Source organism: Anser cygnoides, chromosome 2 (assembly GCF_040182565.1).
Source record: "Anser cygnoides isolate HZ-2024a breed goose chromosome 2, Taihu_goose_T2T_genome, whole genome shotgun sequence".
Taxonomy (NCBI): domain Eukaryota; kingdom Metazoa; phylum Chordata; class Aves; order Anseriformes; family Anatidae; genus Anser; species Anser cygnoides.
The window spans coordinates 53,840,842-53,868,318 of record NC_089874.1 but is presented as its reverse complement, the minus strand read 5'-3'; the positions used below and the strand labels follow the sequence as shown (position 1 = coordinate 53,868,318).

Sequence of the window (27,477 nt, the reverse complement as noted above, 5' to 3'; positions counted from 1 at the left end):
GTGAAAAGAGGCAGGGTGATATTTGAGGGACTTCTTCATTTCTTTGGAGTCCATCTTTACTGTATGCTCTGCTGTCTTTGGCGTAAGTTTGAGTTTACAAGCCCGCAGAAGTAGTTGCTGCATTTTAAACTGACAATCAGGCAGAGATCCGTGTAGCCTGGAGGGGAAACAGGAGTGAATTGTACCCTCACATTGCACTGTACCGTCACTGCTCAGTCTGTGTAAACTAACATGCTGTGTTGTTTATAGTTCTTCAATAGAGTGTTTTAAACAAATCCTTTTTTTTTCTTCCTTTTTTAGAACATGAGTTGATTACATAAGATTCAGGGTGGATGGATAGCGGCAGAGCTGTTGGACCCTGCTGCACGACACTATTGGCTTACAGACTTTTCTGTCCAGGCAGTCCCTTTTTCCTGGGAAAGGACAGAAACTGCCAATTCTACGGCACCCTCCTTTGCCAACAAATGGTCCCTTATTGAAACTGGAGCTGCCATGACTGCAGGCAGGGGAAGAGGATGCTGTGGGCACGAAGCTGGTCTGGAAGATGGGAGAATGCCCATATTTTGGTCCAGGCCCTGGGGATGCTGAGGCTGTATTGCCCTGACTTTGTCACATTCCTTTATTTCTGTGGGGACCTGCAAACCCAATTTGTCAATCACAATGCAGTATACTAGCAGCTTATTTTGTATTCAACCAGTAGGAATTATTTACAGATAATTCTCCTTTGTCCACATATCATTTAGAGAAACGCTTGGTGTGTATATACCTGTTAACCAGACTTCTTTATTTATATTGCCATATGTAAAATATATACATATTGCCAACATAGTTATGTTGCTCATTGACACACATTAAGCACTACAGAGGTACAAAATCACAACATGTCTTGATGCATATTTAAATATATTGTTTATCTTATTCTTCAGGGTAACAGGTTATTTATCTTGTTTCGTGTATTCAGTTATATATTATTGCTCAAAACCATGCAAAATGAAAAAAAAAACAACAACAAAAAAGAGCAAATGAAAAGACAAAGTCTTTTGTACAAGAAGCTTACAAATTAAATTTAGATTGAGGTGATGAATTAGGACAACAAACAGAAGTGGGGCAGTAGGATAAGGAAGGACAAGGGTTACAGAAATAAGATTACATGCAATCCATGCAGTATGCTCTAATACAGTTCTTTATGCCCTGCTCTAGCCAGATGCTGCAGAGAAGTGGCCAAAGATTAGCTCTCAGGGGCAGGCAACCGTCTTTGTGGTGTTTGTTTTTATAGTGCTTAGTTCAATGGGACACTAATCCCCGTTTGAGGTCCCTGAGCGCTATAGCAATACAAATAATACACACAGAATAGTAGCAATACTATCCCTTGGCCCAACTCCTTTCTTTGTGCTGTGCCCCCTTTTTGGCTGAGCATAATCTAAGAAAAAGGAAGGACTGTGCAGCTCCTAGGGATGTAGCCATTATTTTGGGTGTTTATTCTAACCTTCTGAAGTTTGTTCATCCCTTTCAGAAGAGGTGTTTCCACATGGAAGCAAATCTGATGTTAACCTTGTCCTTTCTCCTTTTTTGATACATAATGATATCTGACATGTCTGGATCTGATGCAGAGTTAAGAATACCAGAAAAGAGGACTATATAATATGTGGGCATAGTTTGCATCATGACTTCTGATAAGGAAGGGAACAGGACAGATGATATTTTTAAGACAGTAGCTCTTAGATAGGTCTCCCTACCTGACCAAAGGTTCCTGATTTTGGTGGCTGAACTGAAGCCCAGATTTTAAACTCTTATTCTCTGGTCTACTGAATCCCAGTAGGTCCAGGTCTCTTGCCACCCTGCAAAGCTTGCCTGAAGGTCAGGAGCTTCACGGGCTATGAAAAATACAGTCAGTTCCATTAAGATTATTATGTGCAGTTGGCTCCAGTATATGCTCTTTGCAATTTATGAATAACCTGGAAAAGTCAAACCGTCTTTGGAGCTTAGTTTTACATGTGGTCTGAGTCCAGCATTCATGCCTCAGACATGCTTCTAACATTTTGGCCACATTGTGAGGTGTGAAAGTTTAGCTGAAAAAGAGTTTAAATACTGCTTCTTTACTGGTTTAGGCCCCATAGTGGCCATTGGTCTTTGCTCCTTTACCTGTTATTTCTTCTTTTAAGTCCAACTACCTCCAGAAGCATGAGCTCTCACACAGCTGATAATTCTTATGCATCCAAGTAATGTGGATTTGGGTCCAGAAGATGTGGTCAGTTTGTCTAATTAGCTTCCTGTCACCATAGCCAATGCAAAAATTTAAGGTATGGTGACTCATTTTATAGTCATTCTATATGGCAGTGAATGTGGATTGGAAAAATCCTTTGCTTGAACAAGATGTGTGGTAATATTGTTATGCTATATTAAAGTGCTCTTTAAAAGTAAATTAGATTCTCATGAACAAGAGACTCCTGACACAGCCAGACCCAACACAGGCAAGGCTCCTCCTTACACAGGACTTGTAAATTCTCCCATGAAGAGGAAAGCCAACACAGCGGCCAAAGGGCTATACTCTACTCTCTTTCCTTTGCAGACCCCTGAAGGATTTGGTTTTTGGTCTTCAGGAAGGCTAGAAAAAGTATTAGCTGTGGGGGGAACAACCTATTGGGAACCATGCCTGTTCATCAGGGCTCTGCTTGCACGTCCCTCCATGCCAAACCAAGTTGGTGTATTAAAAAAGGGTCCCAAATATTTAGGGCAGAAGTACTCTCTTCTCTCGTAACTGTTCTATTTTTCTTGTGGTGCTTCCTCTCAGCCTCCAAAAACTGCCCCTTAAATGTGGTTTGTGAATGGAAAAAATTATGCACTTTCAAATTCTCTCCTGGGGAATGAGGGCTCATATCTCTCCCTCTCACACTGATACTGTAATTTCACACTTTTTTTCCCTAGCAGTTGAGCCTCTCCTTGTTATATATGACATGCGTGTTTCATTTTCATTAGGGCTTTTATAGTTTGAGAGGCCTGATGAAGAAGGGAAAGGAAACTTGCCGGGTGGAAGGGCTGCCTCCCGAGGGGAAGCGGCCGCAGGAGGCGGCGGGCTCTCTGGTAGCCCAAACAGTGCTGCTTTTGTGCTCCGTGCTGCAGCCCTCCCCCAGATGATGCAGGGTTTCACTGACACCAAAACCTGCAGGGAAGACCACAACCTTTGCAACTGCTATCACAAAGCAATATTTACATGCAGCGGAAAGACACGAGGCTGGAAAGCACAAAGTATCTGTCAGAAATACCCTCATTTGCCTTGCCATCTCGATGAGACCAGGACCTAAACAGAGAGCCTATTGGTGATTAGCTGAGCTTTTGCTTAAAAGAAGTCCAACGTGATAATCACTGAATGGAAACTAAGCTAAAATAGACGGGGTCAGGCTCTCTGATGACTTCTGATTTCCAGCAGCTAGGCACTAGTCCGTTGTATCTGAATAATGTCACGTCCTGACAGTGGTTAATTGCCACCCAATTATCAAAACTTTCTGGGCTGATCATCATCTCAGAAGAGCTCACACATTATTAATCTTGTCTTTCACCAGGAGAAGTGCAAGACTTGGAACCCTCTGTGGGGGAGAAGACGGGAATGCTACTGGCTGCATTTCTCAGTTTAACTCGCAGGGCTGAATGTTTAACTCCTTGAAGAACAGTTCGACAATTAACATACAGACTACCTCTTTCCATGCCCACTGATGGGGTGAGCTCTCAGGCACTTGTATAATTGCTAATAGTGACTGGTGCCGAACTGTTGGGCCAGCTCCAGAGATAATACTTGAAAAAGGTTGTCTGACTCTGATGTCTGAGCACTGCCACAGAAACTTCAGTTTCTTTATTTTAATTGCTTATGGAACTGGTCATACATATGAAAAATACTGAATTAATATAATTTAGCTGTAAAGGAAATATTTTTGCATTAAAGTCCACCCCAGACTTATAAGGTTATTACATAGCAAAATTAAGCTATATACATATATAATTATAAGCATATATATGCAAGTATAAGCTCAGGTTTTGAATACCTGTAAGATACTTACCTCTGAATGTCTATTACTGATAGCAGTGTAGCATCAGAAGTGTTAAGTGAGTTCTCTGAGCGCGACAAATAATGTAAGTTATGGCCTATAAACTCTGTATTTCCTGAAATGCAGCCCACACTGCTCATGCAATCAAGCTGCCTTTATATGAAACCCCCATCAGTTCCTTCTGCATTCCCACCTTCCTGCCCCTTGGCATTCGTTCACACTGAGATATTATTAAAGTTATCTCTGAAGCTGGCCCAAGGAGTTGTACATATTATTTACATCACAACAGAGCCCGGGGGCACCAGGCAGGGCTGGGGGTCTGTTATGCCAGCTGCTATTCTGCCTTTAAGTACAAAGTCTTAGTCTGAGTCTGACCCAAAGAGATTTCTATCTTGAATTTCAACAGGTAGGTGGACAGAGATGATTGCTTCACTGATGCTTCAGACTCTTTATTCAAGTTGCTGTGAGTAGCAGTACTTAAAACCTCCTCCTCTGTTGCAGAGGTGTCACACAAGACTGTCATATTGAGATATCCTAAACTCGTCAGTAGTTGGCAGTGCAGAAACCACGACAATCATCTGGTGGCTTGTATCACAGACCAGGTAGAATTAAAGTGAACATAAAGACTTCACAAATTCATTGCAAGTCAAATTTAATGCTCGTATTTAGAGCATGTATTTATTTCTACCTTAAAATACGAGAAAAGAGCCCCCAAAGTCCCTCAGAATCAACCAGATTTTTTAAAGCTTTTCGTTGGAGAAAACCAACTTTAAGCCAGTTAAAGCCATATTAGAAAGTCAGTGTAAGCATCTAAAACACTGGAGACCATCATATGCTAATCGAAGCTTAACAAAACACATAGTATTACCAAGTCTAATTGTACAGTCCAGCTATTAGGAGCTTTACCTCTGGCTGTTCTCCAACCTGCTTTCAAGCTACATCCTTTCCTTTCATCTTATTCTACACAACATGAAACAGGTGAGCTGTTCCCTTTATATAGCTCAGGGCTCTGCTCACATGACTCTCAGAGCTTGGTATTTTCATTTAATCAGTTAAAAGAATCGAAATAATCAGAGATCTTTCATGATCTCCATGCCAGAATCTAATTCTGTTAAGCATTCAAAGCCTACCAAGTTCAAAAAACAAAAAAAGGGAGAAGAAAAAATTAATTTTTTCCTAGGAATATCTACTTTGAAAAGCTGCCCTGGGGGGTACACTTGTAGTTTAGGAGAATATCTCTCACAAATCACCCATGCACCACAGCTACCAAGTTCCAGAAAAAAAGGAGAACTCCAGTGCTTTTTATTGTCAAGGCAACACTGTGGTTTCTGCATCCTATTTGTTCATGCATAGATAGTAACAGCATCCACTTTTTATCTGATTCCATTTGAATTATTATCTTGACTTAACTGCCACTGATTTTTTATAGGAAAGAACAAGTGGTTTATGGTTATCTTCCCCAGTAACAACTTTTGACACCAAAGAAATGGTGATACTTCCCCCAAAGTCTGTATTTGGTACCCCACCACTGGATTAGATGACAGTGCCAATAAGTTAAACTGAATAGAGCAGTGATTTTCAGTTTGGGGGTCTTTTGAATGCGTGGGTGGGACTGGTGAATTATTTTTAAGGGGTCTGTGAAAGGTAACTCAGATAAGGCAGAGTCATGACAATAGGCTTAAATTTGCTTGAAGGGAGCCTGAAGTGCCCCTGGAAAATGCTGTGTGGTCTGTAGACTGGAAAAGATTAAAGCCCTGGGGCTACACTATCTGTTCTGATTTAGGAGCTTGCTGATCCACGGTTGTGTGTGTTATCTGTTGTGCCATTCTTTCTCCAGCACAAGATTAACCTTGCATTCTCGCATATGGGTATCTCCCAGTCCTCCTCCCACCACACGAGGCCATCTGACCCCCAAGAGCTCAGATATTTTCCTGCTGGCATCCAGCAGTTCCGCTTCTCTCCAAATTTTTCTTCACATCATCAGATGACCTGATATTTGTTTGTGTGCACGTGAATGTCCTGGTTAATGGCAGGTTCCGGGATGAGGCCTCTGAGAGGCCACAACAGCACCTCACACGTAAGACAATATTTCCTGCCCTTCCTGTGTTCCTATAAACATAATCAGGGAGATATTTTATTTAATTTCCGTAAAGATCTGTGTAAGGGAGACCTAAGATGTTTGTTAGTACGAAAATAAATAAAAGGTGGGGGGTGAGGTGGGAAGAAGAGCGTGATTGTGAGGCAAAAAGCTGTATTTACCGCACAGAGAAGTATGTGGTGTTGGTTTTGCCGTGAGTTCTTCTGCTCTGTGAAGTCACCTTCCTGACATGGGGAGTCACTTTTGAGTATGTGGTGAAGGGGTGATCCACACCACGTAAATGAGGTTGGTAAAGACCTCTGGAGAGCGTCTGGTCCAACTTCTTGGTCCAGACAGGGTACGATTTTAAAGTGCATCCAATCAAGTTTTAAATATCTCCACGGATGGAGGTTCCAAAACCGCTGGGCAGCTTCTTCCTGTGGTAAAAATCCTTATTCTCATGGTATTTTTCCCCCTTGTATGTAATCTAAATTTCCCTGGTAGCAGCTGCAGCCTCCCCGTCCTCTCACCGCACACCTCCAAGCAGAGCCTGGCCCTGCCTTTCCTCTCCTCTCCCACTCGGCAGTCGCAGGCTGCAGCACGGTCCCCATTGACCCAGCTCTTCTGAAGGCCGAAGGAGCCCAGATTGCTCAGCATCCCCCTACACCATGTGCTCCAGCCCCGTCACCTTGCTGGCCCTCCACTGCAGGCTGTCCGCACCCGCCTCGTACAAGGGAGCCCAAAGCTGGGCACAGCACTCCCAGGGCAGGCTGACAAGTGCTCAACATGGAGCAATAATTATTTCCCTCAGCCTGCTGGCTACACACCTGCTAAAACGGACCTGTGTCTGGCGTTGTATAACAAGAGAAGACGGAGGTAAGCATACATTAAGGAGGGGTATGCTGTCAGGACACCGAGGTAACGCTGCTACACACGCTTCCATCACAAGTAGGGTGGCATAGTTTCAGCAAACAGTGTCTGCTCACAGTTTTCTACCCCACCCTGCTTTTCAGACAGCTGAGATGCTCGTGAATCACTGCGGTTCAAAAATAGGGAAGTTTGCTTTTGCTGTGAGCTGGGGCACTCAGATGATTCACAAAGGCTCAACCTCCCAGGCCCAGGGGCTGGTTATCCCACTGGGGCAGTAACACCAGACACTGCAACTCATCTGTGTATGAGAAGTCTCACGTGGGCCGTGGGAGTTGGTGGGATTTGAATTAAAACCTTAGTGTCTATTGCTTTACATCTTTTTCCTTCATTTCTCTGCATTCAGTCTGGAAGCTGTCAGGGAGCATGTTAACTGATATTTTTTTTGCTGACTTGTTATAGGATTTGGCTGGAGAAGTGTTGTGGGGAATTGTGTGGAGTGGAGTTCTCTCTGTTCTCCTAGCTCAGTTTAGGAAATGTGGTGAGATCACAGAAGAGTAGGCAAATTACTTTGTCAAGCAGTAGGCAGATTTCATATGGGTCATCACAGGAGTTCCAACCTTAATGCTACCACTAACGACAGTCTTACAAGAGCTGTGAACTATTTGGCAGAAAACTGGCAGTTTTGTAACCAAAATCCAATTGTGCAGGGAAATCCAGGCTTGTGCCCTTTTTTCTGATACTGTTTTGCTGTTGTGAGAAGCAATGCATATGGAAGTCCATTAGAGCCTAAGGCTATTGTTGATGTAGTCTTGACTCATTCTTGGCACTCTTTTCTCATCTTCCTTCGATAGCTCAGCTGGTAGAGCGGAGGACTGTAGGCTGTCTGTAGAAAGAAATCCTTAGGTCGCTGGTTCAATTCCGGCTCGAAGGAAAAGTTTTGGAGTTTTTTTTTATTTTTTAAATTATTTTTTGTCTTTCGTTTATTTCTGGAATTTACATCTTGTCAAAACTGCCCTTTCCAATCATATGCCACTCTAGGCCCCATAAGCAATTGGTTCTACTTTGTTCCTCTACCACTTTCAAGGATTTCATTTTTCCTACCTGCCTTGTTGGCTCCGTCTGATTCTTACAGCAATGGCGCGTTGACCTTCGCCACATGTCTAGCTAATTTGTTGATGCACATTGTCTGGGCTTCTTTCTGCAGGGGCTCAATGCCTTCCACAGACCCTTGCCAGCTAGAGCAGACCTGCACTGTGGAGCAGGCAGAGCCTCTCGTAGCTGAGCTGGGCATGGAAAACAGGGGGAGGTCCAGGCACTGAGGGTTTTGAAGAGGAGGAGAATAAGAGAGATGGCAAAAAAAAATGTTTTCGTGTTGACAGGTACTCCACAGTCATTCAGGTCCAGGTATTTGTCTGCGACAGTCACTACGTGCTGCTGTTATCAATGGCCTTGTGAGAGATTTGTGAATACCACTGAGTACACCGCTTGGAGCTGTATAATTTCCATTCACTGCTCATTTCAGTGAAGAATTATAAAGTTTGCGTCTGGTTACAAAGGAAATGGGTAAGAAAGATGCATATGAAAGAAAGCCATAGACAAGGTTAACGAGGCATTCTAAGAACTCATTCATACAGAAACCAAAATGAGAAACTTTCTGAGAATAGAAAACAGGACACTGAGAATATGTAAAGAAATTTTTGTTTCACACAGGAAACTGACTCATGGAACTCACTTTCACAAAACACAATCAACTCTGAGAGGTCTGTAAGAAGCTTTATTAAAGAAAAGATTATACATTTTCAGATGTTTACATTAGATGAGACAACATTAGGGATTGAAATCCCAAAGCTCATGCAAAGCTTCTCATGCAAAGCATCTCCTCATGCAAAGCACAGTGCTAAGCCAAACAAAGACAGAAGGAGATGGCATCTTTGCTTACCTTTCATTGTGTTTTAAATATACTTAGGATTTTTAATAAGAAATATTTGCTAGAAGTGGGGTCAAATGCATCAAGGAACCAGTACTAAGGCAGAATGAATAATCAGGCGATTATATGTAATTCCAGTATTTTATAAGTGTTTTTTTTTTTTTTTTTTTTTTTACTAATTAACATTGGATCAATGACCATTGATCATAGTAGAACATCAGATTCTTTGTCCTTCTAAATCCAGCTGCATTAATTCCTCTTCAGCCTGCATAGCAATACACACGTAGAACCTCATAACCATAATGGGCTTTCAGCACAGGACACGAGGGAGGCAGGTTTACCTCTCCCCTGAAAAGCACAACAGGCTCTTCAGGCCCTGTGGGACAGGCTATGCATTTATTGCTCCATAGGCACTCCCACAGCAGGATGGGGTTCTAAAGACAAGGTTGGGAAAGGGAAGCAGCCTCCTTTACAGTGCTGCCTACGCTCCCAGGGAGGAGGCGGCACAACAGCGGCATCTCAGCTGGGAATCTGGCAGTCCCATTAGATGGGGGAGGAGGAGGAGAAGGGTGTGAGCCTGGGTGACAACTCAGGTGTATTTGCAAACAGCCTGGGCTACAAATCAGTCCCATGGCTCCTGGGACAGTTTTCCTCCTTGCCACGCACCTTTTGTGGTCCCAGTGAGCAATAACATGAAGTGGGAGCCTTTCTAAATGAGCAAATCCATGACTCATGCGCTTAATTGCTGTAATACGTGTGATGCTTTTCATTAAAAATAAGCCAATAATTGTGAGAAGTAAGTCCTTGTATGCTGAATTTTGTTCTATTTTCAGAGAAAGGGCTTACATGTTCCCTGAGACTGGGAAATGGTGATTGATGAAAGGGCTGACTGAGGTATTTATCTTGTTTATATGCAGATCCTTGCTCACTTCATATTTCACTCTGTATTGCAGAAGATGTGACTAAAACAAGCGTGGAGGTAGAAAGTTTTGGTAGGTTCTCATCACAAGGCATATTCTGCCTCTGGTTGAAAAAGGCAAGCTGCTGCAGTATGGATTCTCCTTCCCATCACTGCACACCAGTGGGCAACTGGGTCCTGGTGGAGAAAACCACCTGATGTGGTTAGCCTCTGTTATCCCCTGGCTGTTTGATGTCATGCTATTGCCACTACCGGGACTGGCCCATGCTGACACGGTGATGACACTGGAGACTATGTCTTTCTCTGCAATCACATCTGCACAAGGTAATTTTATAAAAGGTCCACTGAAAGCAGCCATCAAGCCAGAAATGTGAATGTAAGTAAAGTTCTCGTGCTTTTCTGGCATGTATGAGTTAAGCTTCAGATAGCAAAGATAGGGATTACTTAAAAATTATGCTGTCTTCTGTCCTTAAGAGTGTCAGCCTTCTCTTTCACCCTGAAAAAGCTTCCCCTCACAGCCAAACTTCTCTGGCTCATCAGACATTGTGAAGGTCGCCGTTTCTTTGTCTGAGGAGTGGCACTCCATGGACCAAGCCTCTGAAACAGAGGTAACTGGTTAGGGACACACTAGGCCACCAGCAGTAAGTTCTTATTAGACACGTTAATGTTTGTCATGAGTGGGATATTCCTTCCTTTTCCAAAAAAACTTTTTTCCTCTTTTTGTCTCACCCCTTGTGCCAAACCAAATTTTTAACCTACCTCCTAACTTAGAAGCAGCATTCTGTGTGGTCAGCCCAAGTGCAGTCAGCTTAAACACATTGCAAAATATTTGTACTTTTGCCTCTCTTAGTTCTCAATTGTATTTGCTTTGGATGACTTTGTATATCCTGAGTTTTGTTTTGATTTTCCAGTCTAAATCAGTCCCAGCCTGGCTCTAGACACCTGATTTTACCTTGTTCCATCGAAGCCATATTACAGGGAACTGTTCCTCTGACATAACGTGAACAACTAAGCAACGCAGGGCCTGCCTAAGGAAATGTGGTTAACCTTACAGGAACCCTCCAGAAAAGCTGGTTAGCTTCCAGTTTTTGAGTGATGTGAGCTGCATGTTCTGGCATCAGGTTTCAGCCCAAAAATGTAGTGCTGTAGTTACAGGACTAAAGACCTGACTTTGTCCTGAACCCACTGCTTTCCTTTGAGCTTTGTGATTTTTTTCTGCTGCCGTTGGTTGCTCTGTTGTGGCCACCTGTTGGCTCTGGTCACGCAGATTTAGATAAAGTTCTTTGAGCAGGATCATATCTTGGCTAAGTTTTTAACGATGCCAAGGAAAACACAGTCTTGATTGCTGTCTGGAGTAATAATGCAAATAAGTAGTACCAACTGCTTAGTTCCCTTTCAGCTCTAGAGGTGGAATCATGACAGTTAAAATCATTTGTAATTAAGAAGAGCTTGAAAAGGCATTTAAAATGAAGAAGCAAGTTAAAGATGCTTTGGTGACGATTTGCTGGTTCGCAGAAATTGCAGGTGGTTGCAGATTGGTTTGCTCTTACCGTGAAGTAAAACTCCTTCAGCGTGTGTTTGGCTGTATTTATGAAAGGCATCTAAGCATGGCTGGAAATGACCAAAAGCAGTTGCTGCTTTTCCTTGCATGCACCAGATCAGGTAGATTTACACCGAACTGAACGACTGTTTGCACATTTCCTCAGGCCTGCTTAACCACCCTGTACCAACCAATTTTTCTTCTTCCTATTGCAGTTGTTATAATCAGGCCTTGATAAGAACTGCTGCCGGAGACATCCAATCAGTCCCATGTTATCATCTGGAAATGATTAGAGTCCTCGGGACAGATTGAAGCCATTTTGATAGCATTGATTAGTTCCTTATTTCAAGTTGTGCCATTTTACCACTCATTGTTTTAAAATTCTTGCTGCTTTTACGAGGATACTTTTTTTTTTTTTTTTTACATTGAAAATAATAAAGTGTATTTTGTTGTGTGAATCCAAATAAGCTTTGAAGCTTGTGGCTTTGTAATTTGAAAGTCATCTGGAGAGTGTATGCTCTCTTGCCTGCTTTAATCAATGCATGATAATCAATTATCATATCAAAGTGTTCAATTACTCCATAGTGATGTGGTGCTGTAGCTGTTTGGCTTAATTTCCTAGAAGATTCTCAGCACTCTCACTGCAGCATTTAGGTTACTTAGCTGACTGCTTAGAGATGTCTGCTGTGAAAATTAAGCTGGTGCTCTTTGAACACCAGCCTCCTCAGAGAAAGCCTTGTTGGATGTTTCTTCAACACCACAAAACTCTTCCTCCTATCTGTTTTGTGAGCTAGATGTGTAGTGTTGTTTCCAGTTCCTAAGAAGGGTGTCTTTGTTCCGCCCTTCTATACATAGCAGGGATGCTGAGAGTCCTGGCTCCTTCTTCATCAAACCTTAACAGGTTTCAATGTTTCCTTGTCTTGCAGTGCACTACCCTCCGATTATGGGAGGCCAGGTTCTTGGGTCAGTATGTTTCATGTTTATTTGAAGGCTGAGGAGAAGAAATGTGAACTGATGAAGTATGATTGCTGCTTAAATCCTCCAAATCTTACAGAGGCCTGAGATCTGTGTTTGTGAATTAAGGCTCTCTTCTAACTCGGAATTGAATTGTTGGTACTCCATATTGCCCTTTTTGGAGTACGTGGAGCTTAAAAGGAAATCTAATAATTTTAATGTCCATGTAAAGCTCTTCTGGGATCACTGTGTTTTGAATGCCTCACGTCCCTGTGACATGCAGAGGTACCATTGTCCCTGTTTCATGTAACATTGCTAGTCCTTAAGACTGCTGCTGTTGAGTGATGGGTCCTAAAAGGCTGCAGTAGAGCAAGAAAAGTTGCCTGAGCCTTTAGGGACTCCAAGTGCTCTGTGCTCTAACCACCCTTCCTCACTTCTGGAGTTCCTCACTTTTGGTAAATCATTGACTTAACCTCTCCACTCTCCAAGAAACCGTCAACTAGCTTTCCCTTGATTTCAGTTTGCAGTGGCTTTGCAGCCTAAATGATCTCCTCCTTGGATATTCAGAATACCCTTGATATCCAGAAAGATACCTACCGGCTGTGGCATGCTGTTCATTTTCTGCAGGAGATAACTTGCATGTGGATGGTCCCGTGCTCAGTCCTTCATGAAAACTGAAACCACATGTGTGTCTAGGAAAGGACAGTGGAGAAACAGGACACAAAGCTGTGTTTGAGCTGTGTTGCATTGGCCTGAAGGAAGGAGAGCATGAGGGGCTCTGCGGTGAGAAGGTCTGTAAAAACATAGCAATTATCCTCATCTCAGCTTGCCTATTGAGAAATAATCAAACTTGTGGTGAGTCTTTTGACCTGTCAGACCTCTGAACTGAACTACAGCTGAAGGGGTTCACTATAAAAAGGTATATGCTGGTGCGTATTGTTGATTTTTAACCATGAGAGTTCCTCGGGGAAATAGCATATAGTAATAACATCTAATAGTCTTCTGATGAGCATCTGGTGTTGGATTTTTTTCCTTTTAAATTGCATTAAAGTTAAAACTGCAGTATTGTACTGAGTCCTCATTTCCTGTTAGGAGAGGAATTATGATGCTGTATTGATTGGCAAAGCTGTTTCTCATCCTGCATAAGTGTGTTTAGTGGACAGAACTTCTCTCACAGACACAGACATACCCTGCAACCCCCCTCGGTTCTGAAAGTTTTCCCCTTTAAATTATTCATTATGAAACCACTGACCCTCAAAATTTAAAACAGAGGAGAGAAGGTATAAAATGCTCTCATGTATGCCTTTGTATTAATTTATGTGCTATCACATTGAATAAAAGGAAATAGCAAGTTAAGCATGTTCAAGAAGCCACATGATGAGTATAATTGATGCATTCAGCCTATAGAACATACGTATAATAGTCCATTGTAGCTATGGGATTGGCCAGCCAATATTTTTGCCTTGGAGATCATTACTTAAGCAGATGACTCCTGACCCTTTTCTTTTAGCGCTCCGAGAAGTTTGCCAGAAAGTACCCTTTTGTGCCAGTCAGCCTTTAACATCTCCCTCTGAGCAGCTTCAATTTTTCATTTAACTTTCTTCTGAACATTAATCTGCTTTTTATCCCAAGGATCTTTATGAGAAATAAATTGGAGCCTTTTCAGAAACGCAATTGTGAAAGCTTCTTCCTTGCTAGTTAAAAGCTTGTCACAATGTAGCAACAATGTATGTGTCGGAAAGTGGTGTATTTAACAAAAATTAAAAAATAAAAAAGCAGTGAAGCAATGCTGAAGCAACACGCTGTGTGGTTCTGTACAGAAACTCACTTACCTGCACAGTGCTCAGAAGCTTAATAAATTTGATGCATAGTGGCAGACGGGAGAGCAGAGACTTAGTCTCAGAAAGACAAAGATCTACTTCGACATAACTCTGCAGTCACCATTGGGCTGCATACCCCAAGATGGCTGGTGGGCAGAATAGAGAAAGATTTACCACCTGAGCAGCAAACCTTGTTAAAGTACGTGGTTTAAATAGGTGTCGACTCAGGAAGAGTGCTGGCTGTGGGCTTGAGGATTGAAGTAGTGCGTAAACTGCGTGGATCCTTTTCAGTGTTGCTGGAAGAAAAGGCAAAGAGGTACTAGTGAAGAGGATATTTGAACAGGAATGCCAAAGAGCTGGTGAGAAAGAAAAGCTGCTGCAGGATGTGTTTGTAAGACTGGAGAATGAAACCATGGAAGAAAGACGTATTGTATTAGAGCAGTTTTAAAACGGATTTTTGTGTGTGTGTCAGTCCCATTGCAGAGTTTGGCATTCACCCTGGTTTAAGGTTCCCCAGAAGGAGTTTACAATATTACAGCTCCTTCATCTTCCCCATCTTCCTCCCCAGTTCCTCTCTCCCCTGCTTGCTTCCCTGTCCTCCCCCTTGGACTCAGCTCAAGGGTCCCTCCCGTGAGATGCTTGAATATTGAATATCCCAGAGTCTGCAGTGTTTGCAAGCCAGCACAGCTCTTCCCTGCAACCCCATACACTGTAAGCCTGCACGAGTGGGGAGAGCCCGCAGTGACCCTTCTGTGCTTCCCCTGGTGGCAATGTCCTCTGAGTGCTTCTCAGTAGCCAGACCTTGCCCATGAGATGTGCTGCTGTACCCGTGGGATGAGGAAAGAAAACCCAGCTTTGCATCTGAGCTGGTTTGCTCTTTAGTGCTATAGATAAAGCAGTTTCGTTGTAGCTGCATGAAGAGGTATTTTTCTCATCATCTTCCCCCACAAATGGAGTGCAGGTAGGCTTCTGGAATGAATTATAAAAAAAAGACCATATCCTCCTATAAAATGGAATAAAAAAGCCTAATGTCAAGTCGAGTGATAAGGGATCATCTGTGATTTGAGAATGAATATGGCTAGGAACCTCTCTCCCCCCACCCCAGTAACAACTAGTGAAAAGCCCTCTGAAATATGGCTTCATTTAAGTCAAGGTGCCAACAGATTTCTTCCCAATTGCTTTTTTTCTGATGAGGCCTTTCTTTGCTCAGTGCACATGACAATACCCATTTTATTAAAATGCACACACAAATGATGGCTGCCCTTTCTTTGATAGGAAAGACAGACTTTGGCAAATAATTATTTCTAGTTCTTCCTCCTAACATATGTATGACTTATTATTTATAGAGACTTGTAATAAAAATGGGAATGATTTTGACCCGGTAAGTTACAGCTTAAACCAATAAAAGAACAAAGGAGGGGGACGTAAGAAGAGGACATAGGAAAGGGCTTTTTTTAAAGAGTCACATGCACAGCTAATAGATGTATCCAGAGAAAAGAGATAAAATATCCCAGATTAATAACTGTGCCTTTCTGCTGGCTTATTGCTTTCTGAAGGTTTTGCTCTCCGTGGACAGAGATCTGTATTAAAGATGAAGTAGTTGCACTCTACATTTTAGTCATCCCTGTAATGGTGGCAACATCTCAGTTTCAAACTCATGTTCTCCAAGGAAAGCAATCCTCTATCTAGCATTTCCAGGGGAAAAATTTATCGGGCTCACTTCTCTGTGTTGCATCTGTACTTGCTGCTGCATTCTTTGCTTCTCACTGCTTGACCTTTGTTGAGTTAGTCATGTAAAGCAACAAAATGCTGCTTTAAATCCATAAATCTTGGTCCTCCTATTTTCTGCGAACAGGTCCAGCTGAGAAAGTGAAGAAGAAACCTGTCAGGATGCCATTAAAAGCACTGTATATCAGAAACCCACGGGACAGAAAACCTAGCTCAAACACCAACTTTGTTTTTGCAGAGCGGGAAACGTTGCTTAAATTCATATAGTAAATATTTCTTTCTGTATCATGGAGAGCTTTCATGTGAGATCAGATTAGCTGGAAAACAGGACAAGTCATGAACTTTTCTCTCTCATCACTATAAAAGCAATCGTCTGAGATATTTTTCAAGGAAGCCCCTCAGCTTTTGAGCTAGGCAGAAGTGCATTGCAATTGATCTTAATACTGCATTCTTCAGAGATTAGAGAGAAAAGCTTTTAGGCTGATATTTAAAAATAAGGAAATGGCTTAGAAGGAGAGGGAGAGAGATGGGCAGAGATTCAGAAGACAAGAGAAGCAGCGGAGGGAAAAGTTCCACTACACAGGAGAGGGGAAGAGGGACAAGGATAAGTGTGGTGTTTACTTCAAAGAGGTGAAGTCAGATCACAAATACAGGTTGAAAGAAACACACAAAAGGTAACTGTAGAAAAGTTTGATACTGGTGTAAAAGGAGTTGATTCTCCCTCTTTTTCTCGTTTCAGACTAGTTCTAGTCTGGCAAATGCCATTGCATGCAGCATCGACAGGAAGATGGGACTCCAGGGAGCTGCAGAGGCTCCTTAGCACTGATGTCCCTGAGTGATGAGGCAGGGGTCTCAAGGTGGGTAAGAGCAGTTCAGGCATTCATTGCTTGGGTATATTCAGGGCAATGTGCATACCGTTCACCCACAGAATTTGCCAGGGCCCTGCACCAAAACACTCCTTGCAGGCATACAGACCAGGCTTTCCGAGCAGCAACCTGGCATGGGATTGTGTTGTCCCCCATCTCCACCTTTGCCTTATACCTCACAGCTCTGCCTCGTATATGGAAAACCTAGAGCCTGGGGGTAAATGACTCACTCACTGGTGGTAGCAGAGTGTTTCAGCCAGCAAGGCTGCCCATCTTGTGCTTTATGAACACTGATCTCACCTTATATATTAAAAGAAATAAATGCATTAGCTGGTGAGCATGCTGGGTCTCTTCCAAGGCACACTAGTGTGTTGCTCTGCACACCAGCATGGAAACAATTTGCAGGCTGGAGAGCTGGTGAGGCTCTTGCAAGGAACCATGTCACATGCTCATTTCTCCTTTTGCCTGCAGAGTAATTCTTTACTCAGCGTCTTTTGGTCCAATTGCACGATTTGAGCTTAAACGTGGCCTTCTGACACAGAGAATCTGGGTGAGTAGAGCCACACCAGTTGTAAAATCCCTAGCCAATCTTATTTTTTGGCATGAAGGTGGTTGTTACGGCATTGTTTTTATTATTCATCAAAAGGAAACTTTTCAAAGTAAATACAACAAATACCACATAGCATAAGCTCTTCTCAACCACTGCTTCCTCTCCCTTTTTCTTTTCCCCTACCTCCTATTTTTATAAGTAATCGAGTTGTTACTCCAGAGTCAATTTCAGGTCATCTTTCATTGCTCAAAATATATCCTTATTGGCAAGCTATTTTCCCGTTATTCAGGAACACACATATTGTTTTACTTACAGCTGTGTGCTGTATTTTATGTTCTCATATAAATGTTATGCCTGGATTATCATAACTAGAGCAAACTGGTTTTAGGGTTTGTTGTTGTTGTTATTTTTAGTGTGTTCGTTGTCCCATTACCTCCTTCTCCCCCTCCCAGAAAAAAAAAAAAAGAGGGGGGAGAGAAATGTTATTATATCTATCTTTTGGTATCTTTTCTCATTCCTAAAGTGACTCCCTTTTTCACATTTCTCTCCAGTAACATAGATCTCCCCTTTTTTCTATGGGTTTCCCTAGTTTGGGGAATGTTGATAGCTGAGGTTTGAGACAGATTAACAGGTAAGCAACATTGCTTCCTTCCCATGAGGGGCAGTAAAGAAGACAAGGCAGGAACGCATTCCAGAAAATCATTACCTGCCATGTAAAAAAGTAGTTTTTCTTAACAGTTTTGAACTGTTACTAGTTCCAAGGAGTGGCCCTGTTTGTAGTGTTGCTGGATATGGCAAATAACAGTTCTGCATTCACTTATCCACTGCTTTCTTGATTTTGGGAACAAATCAAATAGAAGCTGATATTTATATATCGAGGGCCCAGTGAGGGAAAGCACCTAAATCCCATTGGCTTCAGCATGTTCTTAAATATTTACTGAAGCGATTAACTTCCTTGAGGTCTTGATGCAAAAGACTGTATTTGTAGCAACAAATATATATTGTTATTATTAATCTTATTGCTGTGTTTCATACCTGCGCATGACAACACTTGATACACTACAGAGACATACAGCATACAGAAGAGACAGATTTTCCTCTGTTCAGATCACTAAAGACAAAATATAATTCTCCCCGTAGTTTTAGGCTGTCTGTGGCAGTGGAAGACCACTGGAGGACATTGTGCTGCTGAATTCCCTGCAGCCTTACTCTTTTTGTAATTGTTCGCTTTTTTTTTTTCTTTTTTTTCTTTTTTTTTTTTTCTTTTCCTTTCCTGTATGGTTTTGTGCAAAAAGGCACAGTTTTCCCCCAACCCTGTTGAGGGCAAGACCACGTGCACATCTTAAGCTATTCAGTTCGTTAATAAGCTATGCTTGTTAATTTGTGAGTGACTTGAAGGCTCTCAGAGCACTGAGGGAAGTCTCCTCGTGGAGGTTTTTAAAAGAGACTCTACCAGATTTTTTGAAGCTGGGATATTCAGAGTTTGCAAGGGCTTGTTTCTTCTGAATAAATGTGTGCTAAGTGCTAATGATGCATCGTATGCAGATGTCTTATAGGATGGTGTCTTAAATAATGTTTAACCACTGCCTGAGATTCAAGAACTGAGCTGATGTGTGAACATTTGAACCACATCAGGTGAATTGTTAAAAAAATTTTTTTTGGTCTCTTCCATTATCCTAACCTCCAAAGAAGAAAACCCGTGTAGGATAAATGCTTAATCATTAAAGCAAACAGACAAATAAACAACTCCTTTGTCATTGGTGGTGGGAAAAGGATGTCTTACACTGCACAGCTCACAAGGAACAGCAGGCACTTCTGGTTGCAAGTGAAATTCTAGTTATTTGATATTTTTGGGAGGAAAGAGAAGAGCTTGTAGCTGAATGGATTCCTCAGCTGCTTCCTGGCTTGAACTTCAGGATGAACATCAAGCGAAATGCCAGAGTGAATTGAGATGACGAGGACATATTTGCATGACCCTTCTCTTCCCCAGACTAATTTAGCAATGCCCTGCTCCCAGAAGTTCACAAATTGTTCCTGAAACAGTAGGGGATCCCAGAGAATCAAGGTCTGCTCTCTGCACACCTTGCCCTATTCACCTCCCACATCGCCCTGGGGATGTTTACTGCCCTACCGATTACAGTCAGTGATGGGGGCTGTATTCAGTGGATGTTGATATCTGAACAAACAAAACCAAGGGTCTGGTCCTGATTGCTGATGTCTTTACAATTTGGTTTCCTGTTGCGTGTTTGTACAGATGTAATGGTTGGTATTACCCTTCTTTTAAATAATCATGACCGTACTGGGGGGCGGGAGGACAGGACTAATTCACAGGGAGTTTGCTCAAGGAGCGCCAGCTCTGCTCCTGTGGTTTAGCTTCTGTACAAGCCTTGCTGTTCAACCCACTGCTTTGGGTGGCAACTTCTGCTTCCTTCTGACCCCCTTCAGCAAGGGGTTTTGATTGCTCACTGCTTTCTGGCTAAAAGAACTGTCATTAGAGCAACCATCGCATTTAATCACATCTTGTCTACAGATTGAAAGAACACTTAATGGCACTTAGAAAACACCTTCAAGGACAAAAGCAATGCAAAGAGCATGGATAAATGACCACAGCCTTGGTGGATCCTTTGTACAGGAGGAGATATATCCTGGAGATCTCTCACTTCCCATAGCCAAATAAATGCTCTTTTTTGCTTTATACCCTGCTGGCCACTTGCTGCTCTATTTGCCCAGCGTTGTGTAGCTCAGTCATTGCACTTCTCTGAGTCGCTCTGGAGGAGCAGTGAATAAGCAGCCCCATGTCAAAGCAGCTGGGAGGACAGATTTGCACTCCTCCCTCACCCTGCTGTAAACTGGGGATTTGGGTCACGTCTCAATCCCTACTAGACCAAACTGAGTGAGCTATGTAAAGCAAGCTGCTTTGCAGTCAAACAGCACCGCGAGCTCCTCTAGGACTCCATCCTCCCTGCCCCAGGGAATGCCCTCACTCTCATTTCAAGCTCTTTCCACTAACACGTGTTTGACGTGCTCAGGAGTGGAGTCGGGAGAGTTTAAATCCTTTGGCGTTATGTGGCCAGCAGGATTCGAGGCACATCCTGCTGAGGGCACAGAGCTCCCCGTCAGACTACTTGTCATCATATCCAAATGGCAGGGAGGAAAAAAAAAAAAAAGGCTAATTGTATGCTCTCCAATTTTCTCTATTAGGAAGATCAAAAGAATTGCTGCCTTTACTGGCAAATCTCAAGGATGAATTGTGGCAGCCAGACCAGTACTGGTCTGTGTTGAACTGTAGTCACCCAGAATAAATCAGCACTAATTGCAGTCTCGGGCTGTGATTCCAGAGGGGCCGCTTAAGCACCAAACCGTGACCCCAGTTCTCCATCTATTGAAGCCAGTGGCAAAACTCCCCGTGACCTCCGAAGGTGCAGGGCTGAGGCTGTACCATTGCCTGCTTTAAAGCCAGTTGCCTTGCCACCTTTCTGCGGTGGGAGGAAGAAAACAGAGAGGATAAAGTGGTGAGGGATGGCAATGCCTTGGCTTTCTGGTCTTTTTTGAACTTTTTGCAGAAGTTCATGCCAGCTGAGCCTTTCCCTGTGTTGCTTGTCACCCCTTCAGTCAGCTGCATCCCTCTGGCCAGTGGAGATCAGCATGAAGCTGCTTTGGCTGTTTTGGGGGAAACGAGGTGGCTGGAGGCTCAGGCAGGCCTCCCTCCCCAGCTTCATGCCGAGGCCATGGCGAGGCCTGTCACCCAGGTACTGGGGTGATCTCCTGGCCCTGTGGCAGTCTGTGGCACCAGCCACTCCTTCCGAGGACAAGCAAATTGTCTTACTGCTGCTCTCACGCGAGGTGCTTCCTCTTCATCATCTGCGCCTTCCCCCAGGAGCAGCAGCTGCTGCCACGTGGGTGATCTGACATCGTCGTGGATTAGTTGTGTTCATCATGGAAATGCAGAGGAATCAGCAAAACATTGTGTCACAATACAAAAAAAATGCCTATACTACCAAATTCTATTTTAATTTCGTTCTCACTGAAACCACCTTTGAAAATAATATGACTTTAAACATAAATGGAATATGTATGTATAATTTGAGGTTTTCCTTACAAAGGACAGGCAGGAAAAGAAATTCAACTTGAAAAGCCTGACTAATCTGAAGACTTGAAGGCTGGACAATTTTGGAGAAAGTTTCTTTACTGCTGTAAAAGGAGTCACTTTTCCTGAAAACAAAACAAAGCAAAACAACAAATCAAAACCCAAGACAAAAGTGGGAAAATTGTTGGTGCGCAGGCCTGAATATGGCCTGTGGGAAAGCATAGTCATCTTCCTGCCTCTCGCCCATAGGAAATGGGACACAGTGACAAAAAGCACAGGCGTGAATTGGTTATGAGGCTTGAAAGCACGGCCTTCAGCTGAAGGAGGAGGAGTGGACCTGGCAAGGTCCAGGTCTGGCTGCTCCTGCCCCAGTCCCGGGAGGAAAGGCATCCCCGTGCATTAAGGTACCTGGAAAGCTGAGCAAGGAGGGTCTGGAAGTGGGCGGTCTTCACTGGGGGATGCCACCTCTCCCCAGGACCTGTGTGTGGACCGGGTGATGCCTCCTGTGCCAAAGTGGATGTCAGCACAGGGCCGAGTTTTGCCCTCACAAACCGAAGGCCGGGCGGGGGGTGCCATTTGCTCTGTTATTACGAGAGATTACAAGCAACCCTGGGTCAGCTTTTAGACCTGGTGCCGAGATGCTGACATCAATCGCTCCCACACTTGACCCTTCCAGGGTGCTTTATAAACACTGGCCAGCTAATCCTCCCCACAAGGCTGGGGAGGGAGCGGGCAGGCATTTCCCCTCCTCGCTCCCGCCTCCATTTTGTAAGAGCAGATGGGTGGTGGCTGTCCCGTGTCCGTTTCCCCCAGGTGACAGTAGCCAGGAGCGGGCCTGGCAGTGTCCACCAATGCCTCAGGAGATGGCAAGGGACACCACGGGGTGACATAGCCATGCAGGACCGCAGGTGAGGACCACAACCTTGGCTCACGAGAGAGATTTATAAGCAGCACACCACATTGCTGTTCTTTTTATATACGATCGGAAATGTCTTGAAGCCAGATGCTCAGCTGGTGTAAATCAGCGGAGCACCGCAGATTTATACCAGCTGGAGAGCTGGCCCCCTTTGCCCCACTAGGAAGGGGATGGGGGAAAGGGAGAGAGAGGCTGTTTCTGGTAACCTCTCCACCAACCTTCATTCTGGGTAAATGTCTCCATATGTTAACAAATGCTAATTAAAAACAAAAGCATGGAGAAGCTCTCAGGATGCATGTGTAATAGGAACGCCCCTACAGCTCCTGCATGGCTGTAGTCTTTCTCATTCCCATGGATCCCACCTTTTATTTGGTGTTGTACCTTCCTGACTGATACTGAACCTTGTTCCTGGTGCTCTTGCCCAGAGTTTTGCCATGCATGTAATTTTGCTCTGGTGGGTATAGGACTGGTGTCTGCAGACATCTGGGGGCTACCGCAGATATGTCACTGGTCAAGGAGGAAAATATATGATGTTGTTGTGGTGTGCCTCACAGACATGCAAGTAACTGTGCTTATCAACTGGGAACCTTATTGGAAAGATGCTCTGGAAAAGCTACTTCTTTTCTGGCTTCCAGGCACTCACCACCTTCTCCGTGGACTGAGACAGCTCTGAGTGTGATCATTTCTGGGAGCAAAGTCATTATACTTAAAAAAAAAAAAAAAGAAAACAGCACGAAAATCTCTGATGCTCTATGCATAATAGTAGATAAGGACCAGTCTGCCCTTGAGGTGAAGGGAAAAGTTTCAGAAATAGATGTTCAAAATATCTGTTTGTACAATGGCTGGAGCATCTCCAGGGAAGGCGATGCATTGGAGCAGTTGGGCTGGTGTTAAAGAGTGACATTTTCAAAGTGATGGATAGGATTTAGTATCTTATTCCTGCACTACCAATAGTGGCAGCTGCATGTGCTATTGTGAAGATGTAGGCATAAATATATTATATATTCTCAATGTGTCATTTCATAGTCAGAACTTTTTGGAGAAAAGTCAAGCATACATGATGTGTTTCCACAGAGCCCCTCACATTTCAAAAGAGGGTCAGTGCATTGATCAGTGAATCACTCTGCTCTATGCAAAAGCCTAAAGATTTAAGATTTATTCCTTTTTTTTTTTTTTTTTTAATAAAGTTGTAATTGTTTGGATTTGATAGAGCTGTCCTATGTGTTTGTATTAGAATTAGATCTAAGGGTATTGCAGCAAATTGCTATGGCAGTGTAACAGAGAGATGTGTCCAAATCTAATGAACAACCTCTTTTTATTTCTCAGTAAGGATCTGTTTCCGCTGTCTTAAAGTCAGTAGGTAAAATCCCGTTGCCTTCTTGTAGGTCAGAAGTGGGAACAAAATGCTATTTTCCCCCAACCTCCAACCCACTGGGGCAGTCTAATAATTTTTTAGTAGTTGGAAGGTGGTATAAGCAAGAAAATAGGGGTGAGTTGTAAGGCAGCAGTGCAGCACTTGGGCTGTACACAGAATGAATGCAATGTAGGACCCACCAAAGAATGCGAAGGGGGAAGGTCTTGGGCATGGGAGTGGGAAGTAACAAAGGAAGAGAATATGTGCAAGAGGGGACTGTGGCCTTCACATTGCTCCCCACTGTCTGCTCCATCTGTGTATGTCTCGACTTGCCCAGAAATGCCCAAAGGATGACAATACTTTAGCTTTTACATGTTTTCTCGTCTGCTTTCACAGCCTTCATGTTACTGAAGAATTTGGCCTGGGTATGTTTATGAAGATTGCTATCCATTACTTCATGTCTAGATGTTGTCTCAAGTGACACTTGGTGAGCAAATTAGCATTGAAGCCAAATTCTCTTTGTGATGATGGCTCTGCTGCAGGTACAGCTTTTGTAAACAGATGCTGCAAGAGAGGTGGATTTTTGCATCACTCCAAATCTCTTGAGAACTAAAGTGTTCAGGTAAATAACTCGCTGAGATAAAAAAAGACATTGTTAACTGAGAAGTATTCTCAGACTGTCTCTTCTTAGAAATTCATTACTTATAATGAGTGTCCCTTTTCCAGAATTTTATCTTGAAGTACACCACGGTAATTCCTCTTCCTTCTGTTTAGTTGAAATCCAGCTAATCTACACCATGTATATAACTCAGAAGGCTAACAAATACTGTGCAACCAACTTCTGAATTTTTATATTTATAGGTAAATGTCAGCCAAAATTTCAAAGCGGATGATTTGTTGTTGCTGTTGTTGTTTTTAGTGCACTTCTTTCAACATTCCTGTAGTATATGCTTGATTTTTGAAAATACTGTGACCCTGGTCTATAACCCTGACAAAAAAAACTCTATTCTGTTGCTTAATCACTCTCTTCACCTGCTGGTATTTAGTAATACTGGTATCTCTTCACCTGGTAGGTATTTAGTAATATTGATGCTCTTTTCCATATTCTTGTGAAATGTAGTGAGCTATGAATACTGTATCCATCTGAAAAGTTCTCCCCAGCTGTTTTTGGCTTGGAAATGGCAGCAGTATATGCTGTGGATGCCTACTCGTTTTGGCGTGTTGTATGTAGCCTCTCCCTGTTGTCTGCTGGAGTAGCAGTAACCCACACAGATTATTTCCCTTGGTTGGTCGAAGCTACCTAGAAGTGTATTTCACTCTACCGCCTCTCACTTCACCACAGGCATTAATTTTTCCTGCAGTGGGCAGGAGGGTTCAGTTCAATCACATTTTTCTTGGGGTGGCTCACAGTGCTGTGGACCAGCCCTCTGCTTAGAATCAGCAAGATCTGTGGGTGTATTGTTCCACACTCCAACTCTACCATTTCCACCTGGGCCTTGATGAAATGCACATGGAGCAATGTTGCTGTAAGTTGGGCTGGGGCCCAACAGCAGGCAGAACACACCTCGTTTCAGATCCTGTCCAGTTTTTTGCTGGCCTTGTGTTTCTGGAGGTGAAGACATCTGCGTTGGCAGGCGAGCTGGTACACCTAAAGACACACCTATGACCACAAGGAAAGCGATGCTTCAGTCAAACCAGTTGTGAGTACCGTGCAGCTCTTGTCTTTCACCGACTGTGCTATCCACACACATCACCACACTCTCAGCTACAGCAGAAGAAATTACCACCAAATTGCATGCTCTGTATGAATACAGGGTCTCATACTAACAGGAGATAAGCAGTCTCCAAGATGCACCATGGCATTGCAGGAGCACAACATTCGTTAGACCTCATCTCAGTGTCAATGTGGTGTCAGTGCTGAAATACTGATGAGCAAACACATGCTTCATTTCCATAATGTGTCTCTCCAGTTTGTGTGAAAGGTCCCATTTCAGGTGCCTACAGATTCATGATCACTTCAGGAGCCACAGTAATGAAGAAAGGGGATTATTTGAAGCAAATCACCTAAGCCTAATCTATGGCCAAAATACTCTTACTGTGTTGAACTGTGGCTGATGGAAACAGGCAACAACCACTGCTCTGGTGCTCGTCAGCAAAATGCCAGTGGACAAATGATAATGGACTTCACCCTAGGCTTGCATCTTAAGCCAATTGCTGTGCAGATAAGAGCAGCCCTTTCAAGCTGTTCCATTGCGTTTTAAAAGCAAAACTGAGAAGGCTTCACTAGGGAACTTGATCTCTTGTAGTGTTTATTCTCACCAACCAAGAGCAGCAATTAATATCTCTTTCAGATGGTGAGAATCTCTTTCAGATGGTGAGAATAAACAGTCTTGTAGACATGCAGAGGAAATGGAAATGACATATGAATTTTAATTAACCTACTTCTCCTCAGCTTTGCTGTGTACTGCCAAAATACAACGATACGGATCCTTCGGTTATGCACCCTGGCATCTTCCTGGGCTGCTGGCTTCAGTTGCAGGTGAGTTTCACGTGTGTACCTGAGATCTGCATTTTTTGTGGGTTGATTACTGAAGAGGTGCCTGAACTCTCAGTGTTTTTGTGCTGTTGAGATACATCCCCGTGTTACTCTCCTAAGAAACTGAAGATAGCCCTGTTTTTAAACACAACCACATGAACTCCCAAAATGATATAATCTGTTGTGATACTTCTGACTGTCGGTCTCATTACAGTCTCAGGCAGTGCTTGGTCTTCCCTGGATGCGTTGTGTACGTTGATAGAAACCAGTATGGCAGAAAATCTGATGTCATCTGCAGCTGCCACGCCATATTTCAAAGAGGAGGCATTAACTCTTCCTAGTAACATCTCCCCTGAAAAGGACAAGTGTCCTTCGTCTTGTGTGAATAGCGTGCACAGCCTAACTATTTACATAGGTACCCACTTGCCAGCCCCGGTTCTCTGCCAGAGTAAACTGGCATTGCTCCATGGTCGTTGGAGAAACTGTAAATCTCACTGCTGGCAGCAGATAATTTTGACCCCTATGCTTTATTTCATCGACTTCATGTCCTCCGACATCTGGTATCATAAAAGTGTTCAGACACAGAGATGGGGTTTCTATAAATATATTCCTCCCATAAGCAGATTGACAGCATTCAAGTCACAAAGTGTTCCGGAGCCGTGTGGGAGGCGGGAGGAGCAAGGTGAAGGGGGAGGCAAGGTGTCTTATTTCCCCTCTCACCTCCTTCATCTCAAGCCCTTGTGTCCTACAGGATATGTTTTTAGTGTTAATGGCAAAGGTGCTCCAAAGCAGGGGTAAATGTGGGCCCCAGATGTGCTAATTCAGCCCGGGCCAGGCAGGGGAACACATGCGTTATCTCACTCACTGGGGCATATCTCTGACAGCTTCAGTGGAAGCCACTGAAGCTCTGCTCTGCTGCTGTATTTCTGCACTCTGTCCATGGCAGTGCCTTCACCCCCATCACCAGCCACAGCTGTTCCCTTGTGGCTCTAAACCAGCAGAAAGCTATCCCTACTTCTCGCAGCGACTCTCTGCTTGCTTCAAGCTCTTCGCCACGAGGCCAGACCCTTGGAGACTGGGGGGAGCCGTAAAACAGAACAAGAGAGCGTGCTGGGGTAGGAGCCATTCAGCACTGATGAGCCCTGCCTTTAACCTGCTCTGAAGGTTGTGTGAGTCACAGGAGAACATCGCTGTCCCTTTCCGTCCACCCCTTGCAATGCAGACAGATGGCCTCACGGATGACTGCAGGTACCAGAAGTGGCATCATGTGGAAGGTGTAGATATACATAACAT

The 27,477-nt window shown here is 43.5% G+C and overlaps 2 long non-coding RNA genes and 1 other non-coding gene across 4 annotated transcripts in view; all 3 read left to right on the top strand.

The window, feature by feature from the left end:
- LOC106041722 (uncharacterized) overlaps positions 1 to 17,357 on the top strand; it is a 47,972-nt gene extending 30,615 nt beyond the window's left edge. Inside the window, exons 4-5 of one of the 2 annotated variants that reach the window (XR_010829305.1) lie at positions 16,615 to 16,732; positions 17,213 to 17,357. This is a non-coding gene — a long non-coding RNA (uncharacterized lncRNA). Of the gene's footprint in view, positions 1 to 300; positions 2,489 to 16,614; positions 16,733 to 17,212 lie in introns of those variants that run through there. The other variant, XR_010829306.1, reaches the window with a different exon arrangement.
- Positions 7,829 to 7,918, top strand: TRNAY-GUA (transfer RNA tyrosine (anticodon GUA)). The gene is given in 2 exon segments: positions 7,829 to 7,865; positions 7,883 to 7,918. It is a non-coding gene; the product is annotated as a tRNA-Tyr (tRNA).
- Positions 17,358 to 19,442: 2,085 nt separating the features above from the next.
- On the top strand, positions 19,443 to 26,176 carry LOC125182091 (uncharacterized). Its single transcript, XR_010829307.1, has 3 exons — positions 19,443 to 22,286; positions 24,045 to 24,270; positions 26,101 to 26,176. It is a non-coding gene; the product is annotated as an uncharacterized lncRNA (long non-coding RNA).
- Positions 26,177 to 27,477: the final 1,301 nt, after the last annotated feature.